The sequence below is a fragment of the Corvus kubaryi genome, unplaced genomic scaffold (assembly GCF_017639235.1).
Source record: "Corvus kubaryi isolate FWS band 111438036 unplaced genomic scaffold, C.kubaryi_AGA036_p1.0 66, whole genome shotgun sequence".
In the NCBI taxonomy this organism is placed as follows: Eukaryota; Metazoa; Chordata; class Aves; order Passeriformes; family Corvidae; genus Corvus; species Corvus kubaryi.
This window is the reverse complement of record NW_024582054.1, coordinates 11,266,138-11,278,026: the sequence shown is the minus strand read 5'-3', so window position 1 is coordinate 11,278,026 and position 11,889 is coordinate 11,266,138.

Below are 11,889 nucleotides of genomic sequence, written 5' to 3'. Positions count from 1 at the left end.
TCGCTTCAAATGGTGAAAATTTTGTTTCTGCATTGAGTAAGTTATTCCCTTTGCTGTGCCCCTTACTGGTAATCTGAAATTGAAGCTTTGGCTTCTAGCCATTGGATTGTTCTCTATGTTTGTATACCAAAGTAAAGACTTGTCTCCCTGTGAAGTAATACAGTCTCCTTGGGCTCCATATAAAGCAGGTGTTTTTCCATTCCTATGATTCTCTTTAGGAACCTTTCCATTTTTCTTTTACATTTTCTTTAGGAATGACCTAAATAGGAATAGGACACTGGACTGTACAATTCCAGTCATGGTCTGTCTGCTGTGGTGTGTGGTGGCATCAGATACACCTGTATTAGTACAAGCCAGATATTAATGCGTCTTTCAGAATTTGCACATAAGTTAGCTAAAAATGCAACTATTGAGGCACAAGGTGGTTGATTTTGCTCACCCAAAAAGTGTTAACGGTGGAGTGGCTGACTCTGAGCCCTGTTATGTCCCAGGTCTGCTCTCTACATGGCAGTGTGGAAGTTCACCACATGTGAATAACTAATGTCCTTGATCTTGCTGCAGCTGTGTCCATTAGAGAGGTCAGCAGTGTGGCCACTCTGGGCATCAGGGTCCTGGGAGCAGCTGGGAGCAGGCAGGGCAGGACACCCCAGACAGGGCCATCCCACTGTCCCCAGCCAGGGTCTGGGACAGGCTGGGAAGCAAAGGGGACAGGGCTGTGGCCAGGCTGAGATGTCACCCTGTGGATGGGGGCCAGGATTAAGCCTAGTGAGGGGAACCAGTGTTGGGGAAGATGAAACAGGAAAGCCTTATAAATATGATTGCCTGACAAAAGATTTTGGGAATATGAAAAATATAAGCGACATTGAAATGAAAGCCGCTTTTGAAATACCAAGTCTTAGTTACTGAACAACTGGAAAACAATGGTATGGCCGACTGAAGGTAATCCCCTCTTGATTGAACAATACCCTCTGCTTGCAGGCAGGTCCAAGGGTCAGAGCAGACCCTACTAGCTCAGCAGAAGGAGTCCAAAGAGTAGTTTTTAGAAGTTAAGATGTAACACTCTATGGTAATATAAGAACTCTTATAGGCTGTATGTAAATGCTATAGGATTTGTATCTTGTATTAGATTGGTTAGTGACAATTAGAATATTCAGTATAGAAGATGATTTATTGTATTGTAACCAGGACTTCAGTATTCCACTCTTACACACTCTTACTACTTCTTCTTCACTCTCATTCCTCTCTTACTCTTCGCACACTCTTACACTCTCTCTGTCTTACTCTTACTCTCTCTCTCTCTCTCTCCTTACTTACTCGCTTACTCTCTTGCTCTCTTGGGCCTGCTCAGAGCTGCCAGCTGCAGCTCTAAGCAGTGCCCCTATACCCACGCCCTTTGCAATAAACCGCATGTTCCAAGATCTGCTTATAGAGATCTCTCGTCACCGACCGTCTGTCTTCGTCTACGCCCGGTCCAGACTGAACCCAAAGCTCTTACAAACCAGGATCAGACAGCCCTGGTATGGTCAGGCTCAGGTGGGAAGCAAATGGTAGAGACTTGGCTCAAAGCAACTCCCACGGAAAGGGAGGTCAGCCCTTGCTGAAGTTCCCAGGAGTGCTGCCTGGCCCCACAGCCGCCAAAGGGACCCTGCACCCTGCAGCCAGTCCTCTGGGAGCAGGGATGGTCTTGAGGCCCTGTCAGTATACCAGCTCTCCTCATAATAGGGGGAGGTGAGGTTCAAACACTGGCTTTTGCTTTGTTTAAGCTATTATTTGTCTCATTCCTGAGCCAATCACCACCTGCATGGATGAAGGCTGAATAGGTAAGTACTTTCCTATTGTTAGATCAGCATACATGCTGCTGTAATGGGAAGGACTCTGGAAGTTTTTATGGCCAAGTGTGGAGAACGTGCCTGAGAGGAATAAAGCATAACTGCTTGTGAGTGCTGTGTTTTCAAGGCAGATGAACAATTTGGTGAATCTGGTTATTATATGAATGAAACGCAATAAAATGAAAAACGCCGGGTGCATAATGTCCTTGGAGCTGTAGATTTTCAGCAAGAAAATGTAAGGGGAGACCAGAGTTCCCACAAGCACTCATTCCAAGTTCCCCATTGATTGTGGGTGCTGTTTTCAGACATCCTCACCCACCTGCCAGGGAGATAACCAGGAGCTAGTTAGCAGGTTACTGGGAATGCCTCAGTACCATCAGCCTGGGGTGGAAAAGAGCATTAGGCAATTCAGGAAGCATTTGACAGAGCTATTAGTAAGGACTTTTCCCTCCCCTAATCACCTAGTTGATATTCATGATACTAATCAAGATACAGCTGTCCCTGCTTGTCTCTCTTCCAGTCTGATGAAATGCAGTGCTCTCTTCCTGCTAAGGGAGACAAGTAGCAGGTGATCACAGAGGGTGTGGAGCTGCTCTGCAAAAAGTCAACAGGCAAGTGGATATGGCTTGTAATATGGCTTAAGTTCAACAAGGAAAATACACGAGACTACCTCCCCTGTTTAGTTTTTGGTACATAAAATTTGTGAAGTTCGCTTTCGGCATGTGGGTGTACTGCCATTTTGGGTGGTGATGGGGAATGCAGCACTAATTTGGGAGTAGGTGATCATGATATAAAAGTGATTGTAAGGCTGCACCCTGGTGCTTATCTCTACTCTATTGTTCATCTCCTATCTATTGTTATGGTTATCACCTACAATAAAAGGGCATTGATTTACAAAACACTTGAACTTTATTAACAAGACATTGTTGTAAGATGATGAAGTCAATTGAGAGTTCCACAGAAGTAGGAGGAGGTGACTTGGTAGAGTGTGATGTATGTATTTGCTGTTAGCAGTGACTTGCATGTCTGGCTCTTACAGGTCTGGGCTTATATTTCCTGCTGTTGCCAGCGTATTCCCTACTGTAGATTTCAGTAGTTCTGTCTTGTGTTTCCTTGTCCAGATTGCATCCAGATGCATGTCTTTCAGTATTTTTTTGCCATTCCAGCTGGATGGCCATACTAGATTGGAGAAGAAATCCAGTTACTTACCACTGTCCTTGTGAAGCACTAGATACTGTAGGATTTACCACTTCTGTTGGTGTTTTGTTGGCCTCTGGACATAAGATTACAAAACATATACTCACCACTCTTTTTTCCCCCCTCTCCTGTGGTTCCAATTCTGGTCAATTTCTTGACCAGAAATTTTTCAGAGGGGTAGTAAGAGATTGCAGAAATTTACTTCTTGAGGTCATGGGTGAACTGGAAAAACAAAGAACAGATAATTGTTCCTAGTTGTTTTATTTTCCCACTTAAGAACATGTATTTAAACCTTTATTAGAGTCTTGAAGCAAACACTCCATTTAAGGCCTTGGGTGTTGAGTATTTTTTTATTTACTGTGCAAGATCAGCATATTGTAAAACTCCTGGGAACACAGATCTAAGGGGACAGGGAAGGGTAAGCAGAAGTATTTAGTGAAGGATGTTAAACTATTCCAGACAGAATCCTTGAGGGAATATCTTTCAAGAAAATCCCTAAGTGGCAAGACACAAGCTGGGAAAATATTAACCCAATATATTTTACCGCCATCTGAGAAGAGCTGATGGAATAATACAAGGAACATCTTCCTTTCTTGCCACATTCAGTTTCCTCCTGTGTGCAGTGCTGACAAAATGTTAAGTGTCTGATGAAATAGTGCCTTTACATGAGTGCTAACAGGTTTCCATAGCTATAAATTACAGGGCTGAGTGTGGCTACCTTCAGTGAGTTGTTAGAGGCTTCTGCCAAGTGGCTTCTGTAGCTCCCTCCCCTCTCCCTCTCCAGTAGTGTGGTTCATCACCCTGTGTCTGCACTGGGGGATCAGAGCAGACCCCCAGTGGCTGAGAAGCTCCTTAGAGCACTGTAACATTATCCAGTAGATGATGCCGCTACTTCCCATGCCCTACATAAATACTGCCTTTGCAGTACTTCTATCGTGTGCTAAGACAGACAGAGTGTGACCTGAAACATGCATGGCACAATCCACTACTAAGTCTGTGTCTGAGCAAAACAGGGGGGGTTTCTGATGCACACACAAGACAAGTTTACTTATCTGTGACTGAGTTTATAGTAGAAAAAAAAATCCTGTTCTACTTAAAAACCATGTATATTATCTGGGAAATAATGTAAGGGAATTTCTGTAAGCTCTCTTAGATGTTTTCTCCCTTATCTGCTTAAATGTGTGCACCACATTTCACACCACATGTAACATAGTAAGTGTGGTTTGTATGCATCTATCATATAATTTATTCCTCTACTTTTCTATATGATGGCATTATAGAAAATTAGTTTTGTCGTAAAAATACTATATAATACACGTCATGTGATTTAAATATTTTTCATTAATTGATTGAATCACATGCTTTTAAAAAGATCAACAAATTATTGTGTACTATATCACTGAGGTGAAAATCCTGCCCTCCCCAAGCACTGCCTTTTGCTCTTACATTCAGCTTTTGGCAATAATTAGCTGCCTTTAGGTGTTATGTGAGGGTAGAGGAGACCACTCATTGGAAATTACTGAACTACTATAAAAGACTATTTTAGTGAGTTTGAGGAAACTTATGATCTATTTTCATGAAAATCTTTGAGGTTTTGGAGGTTGTTTATTTGTTTTGGATAGTGGAGAATCAGAAAAAAAAATCTTGCCAGAGAGGAAATGGAAGATAATTTGAAAGCATGTGAATGAGATGGAAGAAAGATAGGATTCCCACATTTTCACTCATACCTGTTTTCATCAGCTAGGAAGGTAGGGACAGAGATGCTTACTCAAAATTCCAGTGCAGTAAGCATTACTTTGAATTCAAAGTTATTCTTCAGGAATTTGACAGAGAGTATGAGTACCAAATGTTTAGCTGAGTTTTGTTTCTTGTGGAGTAATAAAAGTTCAGGCATCTGAGTGAGATTTTGGGCTCTGTCTCTGTGTTAGGGCTGGACATTGACCAGTGCTGGGCTTTCAGTCAATTTATTGTACTTTGCCTTTCTGTCCAAGACAATCCATGACTTCCTCTCTGCACCTTATTGACCATGTAGTTCATGTTCATTGACAGGGAATAGAAATGGGAATGTAGCATCTCATAATATAAAAAGTCTTTTAATATCACTTTGTCTTTGAATTATGGATAGCAGCATGCAAAACATTTACCAGACACTTGACTGTGGGATGTGAGAAGACCTGACCTGAGATGGCTTTATCAGTGTCAGTCACCATTTCCACTGCTCTGATGTGGCCCACTGGGAGGGGTTTGCATGACCAGAAAAGAGTGTGCCAAAGTGTCAGCAGGATGTGTCAGTGCCAGGTAGATATGGGCAGGATGCCCATTTTTACTAGAGTGAAGTAAATTCTCATAGCATAATTTCTGTGCTCAGATGAACAATTCTATTGTGATTGCATCACTTTCTTGGCCACGACCCTGCAAAGCAAACTTATTTTCCCTGACCTTTAAGGCCTTTTGAAAATCACTGTGGATCCCAGAGCATAAAATAGTATACAGTTTAGCTATTATACATCTAAATATACATGCACACAGAGGCCTAGATCTTATCTCTGTTCTTTGCTTCTTAGTGCATAGTTCATTTGCACTAAAATATGTGTTGGTGATACTAGACAGATTAATGGGACGATCCAGTTTTCTCTCTAAAATCAACCTCTCCTTATCACAGATGGTGTATCTACTCCTGGTCACATATTTAATAATACACATACACTCAGCTTGTTGATGAAACAGCAGCTTACTTTAAAGACTATCTTTAAAATGTTGATTTATCTTTTCTGTATTTCATGGGAAAGGCAGAAGTTTATAACAAAAATGCCAAGAAAAAAGATGACCATGAATCAATCCACTCTAGGATCAATACACTATAACCTATTGATAATCTGGCCTCTATAAAAGCAATAAATCTGCTAGAAGAAATCTTTTTTTTCCCCCAAGACTTGACTGAGGTCACAGGCAAGATTTCAATGGACTTTTCATCAGGCAGTTTGTTCTTACTTATAAAGGCAGAGTAGATCTTGGGATATAACAGGACCTTAAGAACACTCTCCTGGGACCGCAGGATAGACTCATGCCTAGATCAAGCCTAAGCAAATAGTGTAATCAACCTCTAAAATTAAAATGCAATGTAGCACATATCTCTTCAGGTGATTCCTCACCCCCGAGCTAGAGGGCATCCTCAGTAATTCCTAGTTAAGTATGGGTGCAGTCATTTGCCAAAAACCTTTCTTTGCAAAACATAAAACCTCTTTCTTCCTTAGGGAAGGGAGAAAAGGGAACAATTTTAAAGATGGGATTTTTTCTTCAGATCACACTATCTGATCATTCAGAGAACAGCAGTGCAGATAAGATCCCAGATGAAGTTTCCATTCACAACCACACAATGGGGAGACAAGTTTAGTCATGGGTATTCTCTGTTTATATTTCTTCCATACACCCCGAAAAATATATATTTTTCTCAGAAAATTGCTAAAGAATGAATCATGTAAAGGCTTATTTACCGTAGACATAAAGCCTTGAACTAGTGCCTGGCTGCTTCATGCTCTGGATATGGCAACTACCTGTATCTGCTCAAATTATTTTAATCTAGGTAAATCTCCACTGAAGATACTATCTGCTCCTCTCTGGCTTGAGCACCTGCATTCCCAAAGGTGGTGTTGCTCTGTGATGTCCTGGCTTGACTTCCTTGAGGTTGATATTGGACCTCCATTAGGTTTTTGGCAGTAAATAGCTACTTACCCTCTGACTTGGAAATCCCCAGAAAGGCAATGAAGGAACTGCAAAGTGAGATTGATCTGTTTATTAAGTAAGAATGACATTTTGAACTGAGTCTAATTACTGCAATGTCTGTTCAGGAAAGGCAGCTCAAAAAATCCCTCATAAAAAAAGATTTTGGTGACAAAATGTTCCTCTTCGAAGGAGAGATTATGGTCGCAATATCCAAGGGTTCTATTTGAACCTACTAGCATCCTGACATGCTAACATTTCATAGTCAAACAGACAGTGAAAAAACCATTAACATCAACTTCTATGGAGGAATGATGAAAAACATGAATTAAAGTCAATTAATCTACTCTGACAATAAATTAGGAGTAACTGGATCCTTGCTTTGAGTTGTTGGAACACTGGCTTGTCTACAAAATCAATGCTTTAGGTATATATGAATGAAATAAATGGTCAACTCCTTTAGTTATGATATTTTTCACTCCTTTTGCTTTTATAATGAATTAAGCAAGATAGTCATTACACAAGGCCTTTCTCCATTAAACCCCCTAATCTATCACTTAAGTCACCATCTTGTGCTTGTAAGACAAATTCCTTTTAAGTTTTCCTATAGGACACAAAAATAATTTCAACTCTTATGAAAAAAGATATGGACAGTATTTTTTCCACAATACTTCTAATTCCTTTAAGAGTCTTTTTTATGCACTACATGAAGGCTTGAATTTTCTTTTCTGCATTGCCTTTAGAAAGTTTTGCTGAGGGGAAATACTACTGGCTAGTTGGAAACAGCAAGGTATGTTTGAAAAGGCAGGTTTTAATTACAAGTATTGGTTTTTTCACTGAGGTGCAAGTGATTTGTGAAAGTGATGTCATTTGGCCAGCAAAGAGAGCTGGAGCCCCATGTCAGAGATGGTAAAGCCTTGTGCATACTGTTCAAACACCAGGACAAGGACTTTCAGGTTTAAGAGGAAAAGCATAGCATTTGGCTAACATGAGCTGAAAGCTGTGCAACTGTGATCAATAACTACGCAGACTTCTGCTGTTAACTCTTAATTTATGAAAATCACCCAATAGCACTGATTTTTGTTGCTATTACGGGGCTGGGTAGTTTGCTATCAGCGCTTGAGGCAGAAAAAAATTATAATAAGAAAAAATTGCTTATCAGAAAATCAAATGTGTGAACAAGAGGTAGCCACCCACAAGATCCTCAGAAATGCATGAATGTCAAGATTTTAGTTCAATTTTATTTACAAAAAAAAAGAAACTCATATTTTAAATAGATCAAAGCCTATGCCGTGCCATGAGGGCATTTAGAACTGTGTACAGGACAAACTAACTGCAGTTTTGTTATAAGGCAGGCACTGCAACTATTTATATGTATAAATTATCAATTTTATAACTTTATATGAATGTGTATTTTACATTTTATGCAGACAAAGTAAAACTTAGTCACTAATGCTCAGAGTAACATCTGGCAAATGTCCTACAAAATAGATGAGTTTTATTAGAAAAATTAATTTAAGAGAGGAAAACAAATCTTTTGGGTAAATTTTATTAGCAAGCCATTCAAAAGAGAATTTATGGAACAGTATTTTCATGGTTCTGTATTAGGAGGAAAAATTGCTTTAATTAGGTATGGTAAGTGATCAATTTTGCATGCTATGATTAGGAAGACAGCTCTAGTAATTATATATAGGGTAAGATGTCCAAGTCCTTGAACATCTGCTCCTAATCATCAAACTTACTATATAGAAAAAGCTTACATTTTTATTAATTTTGTATGACAGAAACTCAAATCCAAAATATTTTATTGTAATCTTTATGTAAAAATACTAATTCTATTTTTAATAGAATGATTATGCCTTTTATTTTATGGGGTTTATTCTCTTTCTGATGCAAAAAAAGTCTATATATTAGTATAAAGCACCTATACTTGTAAGATAGGAATAAAAGGGTAGAAACACACTGCTTTAATTATCTTAAGTAGTCTAGAAACATTTTAACTTCTCACTCAGGCACTTTAAAAAAATCTTGGCTTCTGTTTGTTTGTTTAACTTGTATCACATCTTAATCTAAAGACAAAGTGGAGGACCATAATTCTTGAGAGATAAGGCATGAGAGTTAAAATGTATGCTGACTAAGCTGCTTCAAAATTTTCCACTAGTAGGTAAGGACTTCCTAAATAAAAAGGCAAGAAGATGAAATAAGATAAAGCAAAATCACACTCCCCCACATTGAAGACTATTTTTGTGTTCATATTGATCTGAAACAGGTAAGAAGAATCAGAATTCTGATTTTCTTTCCTTATAAGGTTTTTTGTTGTCTCTGATTCAGCAATTTAAAAAAATAAAAAAAACCCCCAAACCACACACACACAAAACATCGAAAGAGAAAAGTCAACAACAACCCAACCCAAACAGCTCTACTATCTTACTGACATTTCAGTAACTGCTGAAAGTCAACCGTAATTTTTCTTGCCAGAGAGTTCTTAGAAATTCAACTTGCCCGTACTGACAGTTGCACAGTGGAGACTTTAATTATAAAACCCAGATAATAAATGACTACTCATTCATTAACTAATAGAACAGGAAAAGTGGAAAGCCTGATCCCTAAAATTTTCCATCTTCAAATATCCTCTTGTTTTGATTTTTGTTTACATCACATACTTATTTCTTGTTCTCCTTGGAAGCTGTGGGAAAACTAGAAATGTGAAAACTCAACAACTGCAAACCAGCAGGGAAGATAATTTTAACACTTTATTTCTGGCCTTCATCTACATTAATGATCAGTTAATGTCTTCGAGAAAGAAAAGACATAAAAAAGATTTTGAGATCTGGTTTTATCAGTAGAAATCTCTTTAATATTGAGAACTTTGATTTCTGGTCTGTCAAAATTTATGTTTCTCACTGTTATATTTCTCTGGCTTGAAATCCTTGGCAATGCAGTTAACACATCTATAGCTCCACTCTTCTGATCAAAGGATTGTGGATTATTGTTTTCCTGGACAGATTCTCTATTTTTTTACAATGCACTATTTGGGGCAGACTTATTTCTCTGTCACCGGGATTTACTGTTTAATTCCAGAAACACTAAGATTCACTTGGGAGGAAGGAGTATGGTTTCTGAAGAGGAACATCTACTTAAAAAGCAAGTAACTTTTAAGTTAATCATCTTGCTATCTATGGTAATTTTCTATTTTATTTCAAACATAAATACTTGCATTGGATATAGTTCTTAACTGATCACTCCAAATCAGAAAGGTAAGACAAACCTCTCTAAACATGGAAATATACATATGGATATCTGCACACTCAGATTCCTACAAAGATGTTAACAATTTAAAATTCATTGAAATGTTGTTTTACAAAAATATACTCTCAAAATTTGTTTTCCCTTCTTTGTGCTATTTACTTACCACGTTACTTGTTTACATAATAAAAGTCTCAATAGTTGCCTTTTTTCCCCTCATAGCCATACTTAATTCCAAGTTCTTGATAGTACGATACTTGATAGCCATAAAATTAACTGTCTAGTGCAATATTGTCAGACTGTGCATTAATTGCATTTACTAAACAACTTCGCTCTCCTTGCATTCTGCTCACTTGCTAACTCCCTTCAGGACAGTTTGGAACACCCCACGGCTCCTCAAGCGGCTAACAACATGCCACAAGCATCCATTGCTCTACAAGACATGCACCACAGGCCAGTAAAAGCTGCAAGTTTAAGATTTGGCATTCCTCAGGAGCTGCTGGAACAAGATAGGAGCACTTAATCCTATCAGGAACCTGGAAATCTCACTTCCCAAAGAACCATTTTTACACCTAGACTGCTTTAGGAAAACTTTGATAAAACACTTGATTGTGGCTGACAGCTAGCTGAGCTCCCTTAACCATAACAACACTTATAGTGTTGTTTTTTTCCAAGACAAGGATTTGGAAGATACTGGTGCATCAGATACTCAGCCCACTACAAACAAGGCAATCTTTGGCAGATGTTTAGACTAGTCAAAGCCTACCTGGGAGTTTTATCACACATTAACTCTGGAATCTCGTGCAGGCTGGATGGCTGGAAAGGAAGGGAAGATAGCAATGACAGCTGAGCTATCATATATGATAGAATGCCGTGGGTTGAAAGGCACCTTAAATATTGTCAAGTTCCAAACACCCTGTCCTGGGCAAGGATGCCACCCACTAAAGCAGCTTGCTCAGTGCCCCATCCAACCTAGCCTTGAACACTTCCAGGAATGGGCCATCCACAACTTCTCTGAGCAACCTGTTCCAGTGCCTCACCACCCTCACAGTAAAGAATTTCCTCCTAACATCCAATCTAAATCTCTTCTCTTTTAGTTTCAGTCATTCCCCCTTGTTCTATCACTGTCTGCCCATTTAAAAAGTTCCTCTCTTTTAAAAGCCCTTGTTAAGTACTGGAAAGCCACAGTGAGGTCTCCCTAGAGCCTTCTCCCAGCTCTCTCAGCCTGTCTTCATAAGAGAGGTGCTCCAGCCCCCTGATCATCTTCGTGCCCCTCCTCTGGGCCTGCTCTAAGAGGTCCATGTACATCTTGTGCTGAAGACTCCAGATCTGGATCCAGCACTGCTTGTGGGGTCTCATGAGGGCGGAGTTGAGGGGCAGAGTCACCTCCCTCAACTGCTGGCCACTCCTCTTTTGATGCAGCCCAGGATATGGTTGGCCTTAAAGGCTGTTAGTGTACACTGTTGGCTCATGTCCAGCTTTTTAACGACAACAAAACCCCAAGTCCCTCTCCGCAAAGCTGCTCTCAATGAGTTCTTCTCACAGTCTGTACTCACATTTGGGATTGCCCTGACCTAGGTACAGTACCTTGCACCTGGACTTGATATTCTCATGAAGTTCTCATGGGACCGCTTCTCAAGTTTGTCCAGATTTCCCTGGGTGGTACTCCTTCCTTCTGTTGTGTCAACTGCACTGTTTTGTGTCATCTGCAAACATGCTGGGGGTGCACTCCATCCCACTGTCTATGTCATCATTAAAGACATGAAAGAACACTGGTCCCAAGGCACAGCCCTGAGGGACATCACTCATTACTGGCTTCCACCTGGACATACAGCCATTGACTACATCTCTCCATCCATCCATCCATCCATCCATCCATCCATCCATCCATCCATCC